This window comes from Oryzias melastigma, linkage group LG24 (genome assembly GCF_002922805.2).
Source record: "Oryzias melastigma strain HK-1 linkage group LG24, ASM292280v2, whole genome shotgun sequence".
NCBI lineage: Eukaryota > Metazoa > Chordata > Actinopteri > Beloniformes > Adrianichthyidae > Oryzias > Oryzias melastigma.
Window position 1 is genome coordinate 23,840,440 of NC_050535.1, and position 12,342 is coordinate 23,852,781.

General features: G+C 40.3%; 1 protein-coding gene and 1 long non-coding RNA gene across 4 annotated transcripts in view; one reads left to right on the forward strand and one right to left on the reverse strand.

Moving 5' to 3' along the window:
* Window positions 1-12,342, forward strand: part of LOC112157923 (heparan sulfate glucosamine 3-O-sulfotransferase 5) — a 55,175-nt gene that overhangs the window by 23,174 nt on the left and 19,659 nt on the right. The window contains exon 2 of one of the 3 annotated variants that reach the window (XM_024291036.2): window positions 9,550-9,624. The exons of 1 other annotated variant lie outside the window; for it this stretch is intronic. The gene's annotated coding sequence lies outside the window, so the exon portion shown is untranslated. Of the gene's footprint in view, window positions 1-6,713; window positions 9,625-12,342 lie in introns of those variants that run through there. One more of the 3 variants, XM_036210444.1, reaches the window with a different exon arrangement.
* The window catches only part of LOC112157924, a 23,101-nt gene continuing 21,215 nt past the window's right edge, over window positions 10,457-12,342 (reverse strand). The window contains exon 3 of the long non-coding RNA XR_002921245.2: window positions 10,457-11,317. This is a non-coding gene — a long non-coding RNA (uncharacterized LOC112157924). The remainder of the gene's footprint in view (window positions 11,318-12,342) is intronic.

Sequence of the window (12,342 nt, forward strand, 5' to 3'; positions counted from 1 at the left end):
AAAAAAAAAAAAAAACAGCCCCATCTATGAAAAGTTCAGATATCAAGTAGAGGAAAGCTGTTTACTGTCATCTACCCCCACATTACTGTCACAATTCTGTAAAAAGAATTCTGTAATAACATTATTTAATATTAGCCCTGCAACCTGTCAGAGACGAGAAACAGGTGGAAATGCCCCGCCTCACACCCCACACCCAGGAGGAGTTTTTCCCCCTAAAACACTTGATACACCAAGATTTTTGTCACAGAGAAGAATGGGGCGGAAATGTGTTTAAAGTGGGTACAGAACGTCTCCTGGGATGTAACCTAGATGTTTTCATCTGCTGCCTTTCTGCCAGATCCCCGTCTCAGGGCTGCTGACCTCAGAGGGGGGCGCAGGAAGACGATACACGGAGTACAGGAAGGAAACTGTGTGTTTCTCTTTTCCCTCTTGTGGGAGAACATTTACAGCAGCACCTGGAGACGATGTGTCTTCTCTCTGTGTGAAGCTGGGTTTGTGAACTGCATCACATGACATGTCAGCAGCTGCAGGAAAGCCTCAGAAAAACAGACTGAACTCTCTCCTGTCTTCTGTCTTCCCTCCTCACCTCCACACGTCACCCTAACAATGATTCTCATTCTTTCAGGATGACTCCAAAGCATGAAAAATTTTTCATCTTGACTTTGTTTTTTTTTTAAAGCTTAAGATGTGGGGGGGTACCATCACAGATCATAACTGGCTGGGAGTCAAGTGGGAGTCATGCCCCACGCTCTGTGCGCCTGCAACGCACTGCCAGGATTTAGACAACAGAAGTGCCAGCAGAAGGTCGCATTTTCAGGATGGAAAAATCAGCACAATTTTAGTTTATTTAAAACAAAATGGGCAGTTCACATAATGAATTTCACTTTGTGTCATTCTGTTGCTGACTGGTATTTTTGTGCAATGTTTGCGTTTCTCCTCATATTATTTATATGTTTGTAGCTTGATAATTCTGAATTCTTGGTTGGCCAACACTGTTGGTACTTTGAAGAGGAGCAATAGAATAGGAGGCATCTGAGAGAGTTGCTGTTTGCACAGTGCAGGAGACATACAGTAATAGGATACTGATGTGGCTGTGAGGTCCCTGTTCTGGAACCATGTAGCTCCTGGAGATCCTTTGGTTGGTTGCAGTCTTGCCAGTTGGGTATAATAATATGTTTTATCTTTAACAAAAGTTATAAAAGATTAATGTTTTTATTTATTTTCATGAAAGCAATGGAATATTTTTAGAATGATTCAAGTATTTTATACAAATATATTAGTGTTAATATTGTGGGCTGTTCTCTGCTGATTTGTTTTCTGTCTTGTTTGTTAAGTTTATGGCATTGTTTTTGTTTTTACCACTCCCCACAGGGCTTTTAGTGGGGTTAATTACTCCGGTGTTGGAGCAAACCAATGCTTTTCAGTTTGTTTGTCATTTTCCTGTTTAAGGTCACTTTCCTAATGAAGCATAGACTCCTGAAAGTTGGTCTGTATCCAGCCTCTTTGTGCTGTGCACCAGTGTTTGCCATGCTGGTCTGAGTTTCTGAATGCTGCCGTTATGTTTTGCCATTTCCGTTCATCTGATGTCTTAAGTGGTGTTATATCATACATCTGTTGAAATGCATGACAGAGAAACAGTCTGGAAAAAAAAATTTTTTTGCAGTTTAAAAATAATTTTGTAACCTTAGCTGTTTATCTTTTCACTTGGTGCAACTCTCGCTTAAACGGTTGATTCATCAGATGTTTTGGTTCATCTGAGGAGTTTGTCCTTCAGAAATTCTGTTTAAGTTTTGTAGAAAAGCAAACCTTAGAGAAACGAGAGAAACATGAAAAAAGCACAATAATGAAGGTCAGAAGAAGACAACAGCACATGGACAAAAACAAAAAAAAGACCCAAAATCTCAAAACAGCAATATCAAAAAACTGCAACAAACAGTCACATCAAACAGAGAATCTGAAGTTCAAGAACAAGTTCAAGTGATGGATTAAAAAAAAGCCACAGAAAGGAAAAGAAAGAACACTATGCAACAATATTAATTGCTGTCACCCTCTTCCAAGGACCACGACCTGTTTGTACGGGGAGTCGTCACTCTGAAACACTTGGCAGATCGATACCAAAATAATATGAAAGATTTCATGTGGTATTTTGTGGGAACTGCTGGTTGATCCACAGAGTTCGTCCACATCCTGAGCTGCTTTCAAATTATTTAGGGCACACATTTACCCCATCAGTTCATCCATTTCTTCTAAAATGGGGTAAGGTGTCCCAGACCTGGGAATCGAAGAACCATCAAACTAATCATGAGAAGGCTGCTCAGCTGCTGGAACTTATAAATACTTTTACTGATGTCCAACTATTCTGTTAATGGTATGAAATTAAATCTGCTCCACCAAACATAAGAATTAAAGTTTGTGTGAAGAGAACTAATTGATAGTCACTAACAGTGGTAATCTACTTTGTTAACGTGGGTTTTCTTTTTTTTAATTCTGAGGAAGACGTGATTGTGCTTTGATTGATTTGGTTTAGCTCTGCGCAGCTGAGGAGCTTCAGCCCCACTGGACTGATCATTTTCCACTCCATTGGCCAGACTTGTGTTTAATGAGGCCGACACATTCACGCTCCACATAATGAACCCACCTGTGACTCTAGTACCTTCTGCTGTCTCAGTCTTCTCAGGCTTCACATTGGTGTGGATCTGCAGCAGCCATTAAGTATAAGCCTCAGGCCTTTGCTGAGTTAAGCATCATTTCTGTTTGTTTTTGCAGAAAGAATACATTTCTGACAGACTTTCTGTCAATGTTTCAGCAGCCACAGCTGAATGTTGAAACTTTTCCCACACCATTAAAGAATTCAACACTATGTTAGAATAAGCAACTGAAAAATTAACCCTTTCAAAGATGTCACAACTGAGTTTCAGGAATCAAATCAAGTACTTTACTTTACTTTATTATTTCACTTTACCTTACCTTACTTCACTTTACTTTTTCTTTACTTAGCTTTACTTTACTTAAATTTGCTTTACTTTACCTTACCTTACTTGACCTTACTTTACGTTACTTTACTTTATTTTACTTTACTTTATTATTTTATTTTATCTTGATTTACTTTACTTTACTTTTTCTTTACTTAACTTTACTTTACGTTACCTTACTTTACTTTGCTTTATTATTTTACTTTAATTTACCTTACTTTACTTTACTTTAGTGTACAGAAGCCCTGAGTTCGATTCCCAGGGTTGTCCACTGATCCTCACCCAGATTGGGTCCTTAAGCAAGACCCTTGACCTGCTGCCTAACTGGGTCCCTGTGCCCCTCAAGTACAGGGTTGTGTCAGGAAGGGGATCCGGCATAAAAACTCTGTCAAATCACTGATGAGAAACAGTGGGTGTTACGCTGTGGGGACCCCGAAAGTGAACTACTACTACTTTATTATTTTACTGTACCTTAATTTACCTTTCTTTACTTTTCGTCATTTTTCTTTACTTTAATTTACTTTACCTGACTTTATTTTACTTTACTTCTCTTTACTTTACCGTACATTACCTTACCTTACTTTACTTTACTTTCATTTACTTTACCTCACTTTACTTTACTTTACTTTACCTGACTTGACTTGACTTGAATTTACCCTACCGTACAGTATTACCATTAGGCAAATTTAGATGATTACTTGGGGCCCCCAACACTATGAGCTTAATATTTTTTACACCCATTATTATCTATTTCTGTCTTAAAGAAGACACCCCAATTCACTGAAATGGCATAGGATATGTCAAAGTATTCTGTCCTCCCCGTCCCTCTGCAGTAATGAAGTATTCCAATCAACCACAATTTAGCAAGCAGGGGGTTCAGTTTTTCCAGATTAGATGGTTTTCCTCCCAGTTAAGGGGTTTTGATTTCATTTTGAACAGCTAACTGAAAATTGTTCTGGGTTGTGGACATAATTGGGGCGGGTTTAGGATCTGTTCAAAAGTTTTTAGTTCCTTATTGAAATACATACCAGGGACGTACAGTCAGGGGAGGCCGATTTCAGACCGCCATCCTCCGGCCGGCCCCTTGCCCCAGTGCTGCTGTCCCACTGCCACTGTCTGATTGTTAGAAATCCTACTGTAGCAGTGCAGGCAATGGACGAGGGCTGTTGATATCATGGGTTGGGGGCCCGGCGATGACCAGAGGTCAATCTGGCATCCCAGCCACTGTGGGTCCTACATATAATTGGGGGGGCAGCATTGATGCACTGCAAAACTCAGACTTTTTATCAGGTGAAAACTCCTGCTGTGGTTGGACCGCTTGGATTTTTATTTTCTGAGTCATGAATGGCCAGTGGTGTAGAATGGGCTGCTTTTTATATACCCCTGGACTACCGGGCGGCTGCCGGCCGATGGCTCTTGATATGGACAGCTGCCATCCGTAAACATTTACACAGTAATTTAACAATAATTTAACAATAATTACAGTAATTTAACAAAATCTAGTAGGATTTTTTTACTATTTTAATTCATTTTTAGAGATAAAAAATAAAGTTTCTTTGGAAAAAAAGTTATATCTTAAAACTCTACGATATATTTATGTCCACTCAAGTGTGTACCTCGCCCTTGTTTGTTACTCATGCCATTAAAACCTTTGCATATGGATCCATATGTCCCAGCACCTTTGTTACATTGTAGGTATTACTATAAATAATTTGAATTATGGTATTAGTTTGTAATGGTTGTTCTATCTCTATAGACTGATTTTTTTTTACATGGTTAGAGACAATATGTCTGAATTGAGAATAGTATAACCAAGGTAACAGTCATTAGCTTAGCATTCATCACCAAAGGATCGAGCTTCCCATCAAATCTACATTGTTGTTTTTGAACTGAGCGTCTTCTCTTTGCATATGGTAGTGACCTTTATGCAAGAAAGGGTTAATCAGACTTGCTGCTTGCTGGCAATTTGGCTGCCACAGGACAAAGGTAATAACGTATTCAAATTTGAACAATTTTTTTTAAATAACCACAAAAAAAAAATGCTGAAAAAAATCTAAAAAAATGGTCAAAAAAGGCATGAATCACACATTGCTCCTGTTGGTTATAGGTTGGCACCAGTGTTAGGCAGCAGAGCCATGGTGTGTGTTCATGGGATTGTAAATGTACATGGCTTTGAATTTTCTAAGAAGCAGTAAAGCACTTCATAGGTATATGCCATTTACCGTACAATACCGGTACTTTTTTTGTAAGAAAATACAACCCTTTTTTTCTTGAAACAAGAGTCTTTTTACTTTAAGATTCCATTTTTGCAGTAAGGGGAACAACTCAAAACAAAACATGATCAAAATATCACTGAAGCAAGCAAGTGCACAAACCTCAAAGTGATAAAAGGAGAGTGGCGGTCTGAAATGATAGTCTTTCAGGTCGAGTTTTTCTTAAATGTGGTAGATCTCCACCAACTGTCAGGATTCTGTGATGTTCTGTTTTCCCTGTCAGTCCCACCATTTTCAGGTCAAATCACCCACAGCTGTCTTTCATTTAGTTAATTGTCCTCAGCCTATTTAAGTCTCTGGTCTTCAGTTCTGCATTGTCAGATCATCTGTTCTACTCTGCTCTGTCACTGGATGGTTTTCTCCTGGTTTTGTCATGTTTGAGTTTATTAAGTAAATCTTTGAGTTTGTGCCACCATGTCCTGTCTCCTGCGTTTGGGTCCTCCTCCTCCATCACCCTTCATGACACCAACGCCCCCTGTGGATTTTGTTCAAAGGTCTCCTGCAAGTCCACTTCTTCCAGCAGATGAAATTATTGACCAACAGATGGACTACATCGACCCTGAAAGGGGTAATGATAGATCACTAATGAGCGGTCGGCCTGTTCATAAAGGAGCTTTTTTAAAGCTTTCTCATTCGTTATCTTCATAGAGAAAAACGAGTTAAAATGTAGGGAAAGCGGAGCAGCTTGTGGAGCCTGGCAGGTTCTAAGTGAGGTGACTGGCACATGTAGTCCACCACATAATTAGGAGTGCCAGAAAACTCCCTTATCTTTAATGAACACTTGCTGACCGTTCAAAAGCTTCCACATCAGTGCTGGCATGGAAGGTGGCTGATTGGAGACCGAGTGAACGTTAGCTGTCTTGCAGCCTCCTCTGAGCTGCCTGGAGTCTGCTTTTTTCTATCATAGGCTGTTTTGGAACACTTTGAGAGGTTTTTATTCTGTCATAAAATGCAAAGGGGTCAGTCTGCCTGCTTGATTCATAGACCGTTTCCTCAGTAATCCCCCATTGCAAATGATGTTGCAGCTTCTCTCTATGGTTCTAACAATTTAAGATGAGAAAATCCTCAATCCCTTTTGTCACCACTTAGAATTGTTGTGAAAAATCTTGTTGGAAATGTCTGCTGCATCACAGAGGGCCTGTCTTTTTCCTATAGGACGTCATAGTGGCACTGATGAGCAGCAATGTGTTGTCACCCCCGTCATTTTAAGGATCCTTGCAGCTTTGTCTCCTTGTATATTTTTTAGTAAAATATACCCTTGAGAATAAACACTGAATCAGAAATATAAGTGCGACTCTGCTTTCCTCACTGAAAAACAGCATTAGCTCTTTGGAGTGAATTAGTGTGGAGTCGGCATATTTAAAAACTAGATTCAAGGTTCTGTTTGAACCAGATTACAGGCAAATCTCAGGCATGCCTATCTCCTGCCTGCAGGGGAGCCAGGAGACTGAGAGAGGGTGGCGTTTATTCTCCATGAAGGCTGACAGCAGTGCAGGCTGACAGAAAAAGCTAAACTCACGCTGCTGGACAGACGTGGGGGAGTGCAGGCGTTGGCTGAACCTGCCAGAGGAGGTGTTCCAGGCTCCATTGGGCTCCTTGGCCACATCACAACTGATGTCAGCGCTTAGTCTGTTGACTGGACAGCAGAGGGTGTAGATGGGAAAGGTCAATGATATGAATGTATCCTGACATGGAAGGAAGGCAGTTTTTTGGTCCCGGTCAGATGACAGCTGGAGAATGTTGTTATTAAAGATTAGAAATATTGAGTGTTTTGTGCCGGCTGGTTTAAAGGATCAATCTCTAAAGTGTGTAGAGTTTACAGGTGTTCACTGTGGAGAATGAAAAGAATTCATGAACAGGTGAGTGAGGCTGATCGCTGCTGCTTGACAGAAACCGCAGGTTATTCTCATCAGGAACAGGAGAAGATTGGATCGTGTTTCTTCATACCCTAGCTCCCATTCTGTAATCCATAATCCCTCTTTGTCAGATTAAAAGTCTTTCTTACAGTTATTGATTATAAAACTTCCAGATAGAATCATTCTGTGTTTGTGAAGGACACAGACCTGAGCGTAGTCTCACTCAGGTTCTGTAAAGCCCTAAAAAGCACTTTGCTGTGGATCACGTCTGAACAAATCAGAGCCTTGGCTTTATATTTTTATATTTCCTGCTGACTGTTTGGTTGTCTGCAGTTATGAATTTTCCTGACCATTTCTGGCACTTCTTAACCTTAAAAGATGTTCAAAACCAGCCATGTCATCCTGCCGTCTTGGCTGTGTGATGGCTCATAGATGATGAGGTGCCCTGGGCTTTAAATGAGGCCTGTCACTTTTACAACTGACCTTGAGCTGGGATTTATGTCAGATTATGTTCTGAGGAGTCCCATTCCCAAGATTCACTGTCACTTTGTGCTCCACCATTGGTTTACGTAAAAAAAAACTATTAGCAACCTGGACAGGATGCTCTCATGAGAAGATGCAGCCTGAGTCTGTCCTCAGTGTAAAGACTGATTTAGTGTCAGCAATTGTGTCCGTTCTCTGATTGTTCTCTGGTGTATGAGACAAATCCGCTGTTTCCTTTGTTTTTCCCAGTATTGATCTGGAAGTAGTTCCCCTGATACCAGTCCACAACACTGAGACAGTCTGTGCACAACTTCTCTGTTCCAGAACTTCTTCATTGCATACACGCTGTAGAGGCTGATGGGAAAGGAGCCAGGATGCTTGATGCAGATGAAGGTCACACGGCACACCGGCTGGTAACCCAGGATCCATGTTGTGTTTCCTTGGCACCAGCTGGATGTTGTTAAAAAGATTGGAGGACATGATTCTCATCGTGTCACCAGGGTTCTCCAGAGACCAACCATGATGGAGGGGCTTCTTGCTAGTGAATAATTTATCATTTGAAAAGTACTTCTAAAGTTTCTTGAAGTTTCTCTAAAGTTTAATTTGTTTTTGAACAGAAACCTGTCAAACACACTGAAGCATGAATTAAATCACCTTCATGCAGCATTTTTAACACTGTAAAGTCTTGTTTCTGTGAAAGTGCAGAGTTGTATTAATCTGCTTGTACATTGTCAGTTACCCATGTTCTTTTAGATGAGGTAAAACTGTACCCTGCCTCCCCTATGTATTCTTCCAGCAGAGAGTCCTCATGACTTCAGTTCTGATGAAACCTGCAAAGTCTCACACATTAATAATTACAACTGTCACACAAGGACATCTGTTTGCTAAGGCTGCATCAGCACTTCCACAGGCCGCTGATGCAGACAGTGATTGGTGGTGACTCTGCACTTTTTCACCCAGCAGCTACTTTCTTTGTGTTTCTCTCAGCCCTTTCTGATTCATGTGTTAACATGTAGGACTTTTTTAGGGTCTAATAACCTCACATAAACAGTTTTTCAGGATTACTTTTTCATCCACTGCTATGCTGATCACCTGCCCTTTTATCTGCCCATGAAAAAGTAACACAAACTCCGCCTTTCACCAAACTGTCTTTGTTTGCATGAAAGAAAAACTGAATGTTTTATTTTGGAACCACAGCCATACAATTTATTTCAATTGACAAGAACTTGATGTTTGATCAACGACAGGATCAGAATTTGATATTTTCTTTCAGTGTTCAATGTTTGCCACGTTTGACAGAACATGGCAAACATTTTAGAATGAATGTGTCAAGAACTTTTTCAGATTTTTAGTGTTAGATCTTCTGTACAAAAATATTACTAAAACAGTAAAACTGAGAATGAGTCCATATCAATGTGTGCACCTTGAGTATTATACTGTTAAAATAACTCAGTGAAACACTGTTGTTAAAGCTTACCACTGGATCACCAGTGTCGACAGGACTCCAGAGGAGATTTTGGCTAAATATGATGGAAATAATCTGGTCTCATTATTAAGAATCAAGATATTTACTTGCCGGCTTATTTAAAAGGTGAGCATAAGAGGAAGTCACCGTGGAGACATGCAGGGCAGGAGACTTTAGACTTTTTCTTCAATTGATCAATGCATTGGACAAATACTGTGGATCAGGTAACAGTCCACTTCCCCTTTGAAAGGAATCAGAATGTCATAGCATAGCTCAGACCTGTAAACTTAAAAAGAACTAACAAAGAAAAGAAAGCTGACTTTTCTGAAAGCCGCCCCAGTAAAGATCCCATGGGGAGTCTGAGAAACTCTGAATGATCTTCAACAAAAACATCGTTTTTATCTTCTGAGACAAAAACTGCCCCAAACCTCCCTTTGGACTGGCTACATGAAATGTTTTCATTCTTCAAATGGTACCCACTTTTTCTGTCCCTGTTATAGATCCTGGATTTGCAAGCCATGTTTCGACGGTTCCAGGTTTAAAAGTTCCACTTCCGGCATCATGGGGAATCAAGGGTATGTACTGATCTGTCATCATGATGCTCGTCCTGTCGTTCCTGAGGAACCAGATGATTATTCTCAAGTTAAAGGGGCAATACAATGAAAAAAACAACTTTTTGAGCTTTCAAGTATTTAATACTGCTCATTCCTCCCTATAAAGAACCCCAACGCGGTATTTTGATCCATTCATGCATTTCTGTGTAATCCTCTAAAAACCTGCACTCTCTGCAGCAGCCCCTCCCATACCCACGAACGGGTCCTCACAGCCCCCTCCAGGAAGAGTCTGATCTGCCGCCGTCCAACCCCAACATCCAATTTATTCCACAGAGCTAGTGATGATCAGCAGAAAACTTTCATTTTAGATGCAGAATTCCGTATATCTTTCAGTCGTGTCTTCAATAAATTCCAGCTCAAACAGGTGTTCGTTACTTTAGACGCGGGGCTCCTTTAAGACCCTCCCCCCAATTCGAACTCATCGTGCCGCCGAGTGTGTTTGTGTTGTGAACCTGTGTAGTGATGGCCGGGCCTGCAGAGGGCAGATATATGTCATGTGCATCCATCTTTGAGAGAAAACTGGATGTTTATTTTCCTGGGAGAAATGAAGACACGCTGCCGGCTCCAGAATGACGTCATGAAATGGGCGGCACCCACACGCAGCGGCAGGCGGAGCTTCAGGAATCAAGTTGTTTTACTTCCGGGTAGGAAAACTAATATTTCATAAATAATTTGTTTTTTAGTGTTCCAAAGGTAAAATATGATCATATACATGAATATAGTTTACTATGAAAGGCTTAAGAAAATCATAGTGTGGCCGCTTAAAAATGGAAAAATATGGTGCTGGTTACTACATAAATACATCTTTAATGAGTCCATAACTATGTATGAATTATTCAGCTCTTGATCCTAAATGAGATACAGTGCAGGTGCACATTCAATTGTCTTTGCCAGAATTGGGTCATGAAGATGAACCGCTTTCAAAATGAAACCTGTGGGATATGACTTCATTTGAAACATTCCAACATCTGATTCACAACCAGAACAGGCTCCAGAAAAGTAAAAAAAAAAGTAGAAAAAAAGAAAGGTTCTTAGCTATTGTCTGACAGCTTTGTGAGAATTTCACAGTCAGTTAGACACTAACTGAAAAAAATCCTCAACACTCTATAATGCTTAGCTCTATAACCTTTAGTCTCTAAATGTTTCTTGGGGATCTGGACATCAATCATGGGCTGAAAACGTCCATTGTTTGACTAACGTAAACTAAAGTTTGCTTGAAATGTGGATTTGTTAAATCTCTGAGGAACTCCAGTAGTTTTCTTCTTGGTTTGTTGATAAAAAAGAAAAAATGCTACATTGTGACGTCATCAGCAAGGGTTAATGTTTTATTCTGAATTTTCTTTGAAACATGCAAATTTGAACTGAAACACAACTCAATTACAGGCTGTGTTGTTGCTTAAGACTAATGCTCATTAGAGTGAGGATGCCACTCTGTCTGCTGGTTTGGTATTTTCCTAAAGTGCAGACCTCAGATGAAGAGGACAGGGTAAACTGTGGATTAAGTCCACATCATACCCTTCTTTCAGCTGCTCTGGTCCCAGAGTTTCTCTTCTTCCCCTGCAGCTCAGAGGAGGCCCATCACTGTTGATGCTTCAGCAGCGTCGGCAGCCCCGCAGCTTTATGGCCTCGCTCCTAATGAAGTGACACCTCGGCTCTGAAATATCACCAGATTGAGAGTGTTGGCGTGTGTAAACAACACAAATGTGAAAACAACACAAACAACTTGAGTCAGAGGAGACAGTGTGCTCCCATTCAGGCCAAGGTCTTTCTCACAAAATGTTCTGTCTGACCAGCATACCTGGTGCAATAAGAAAGTACAAGTTTTGTCATCAAACTAAAACTGTGGCTTCAGAAATCTCAAATGTGTGATGGCATATGATGAGGCATCAGAATATTTTACTACTGACTTTAATATTTTCTATCTGGTTTAGCTTTATACTTCAGTCTTTTACTTCTGTTTTGTTCTGTTTTATGTTCTTACATGTAGTTTCATCCTCTGACCAGGCAGGGAGATGACTGCAGATGGGAATTAGCCTATTTACATATTTACATTTGATTTTGAATGTATTGTCCCTTTCTTAATAAATAAACGTTGAATATTTAGACCAAAAAACACTCATCAGGTGATTCAGTCTGCTGGTCAGATTTGTTGACCCTTCAATTATTTAAAGGGAGTTTTAGAGGATAAAGAAATATTTGAGATTGATTATTTCGTGGCGTGTCAGCCCAAAGGTATTTGTGAAGTCATATCAATGATTCTAGAATACTGTCTTCACTTCTGGAATGAATGTATAATGTTTTTGTCTTGACTGAGTGTGCTCTCAGTTTCCTGTGTTCCTGTTTTCTGTAATGTTCTGCCTGAGAAATGTTTGCACATTTAGTTCATAGAACCTGAAAACGGTTGTGGAAACTTGCGCAACGACGCATGAACATTAGAGTCCTGAACACGGAAGCCCAAAATGTGCAGATGTGAGCACTTATATAGGCTTTTCATTGGAAGTGGTTGTTTGACTGAATCACTGAGGCTGGTGGGCATGTGGTATCACTGGTACCCTTTCAGTGACAACTGACTGCAGCTATCAGTTCAGTCGCCTGAGCCACTTATCACAGCCTGATCATCCAAGCCTGCAGTCCAAAGAGTCTCTCAATCATGTGTTTCTAAATATTGTAAAGACTTTA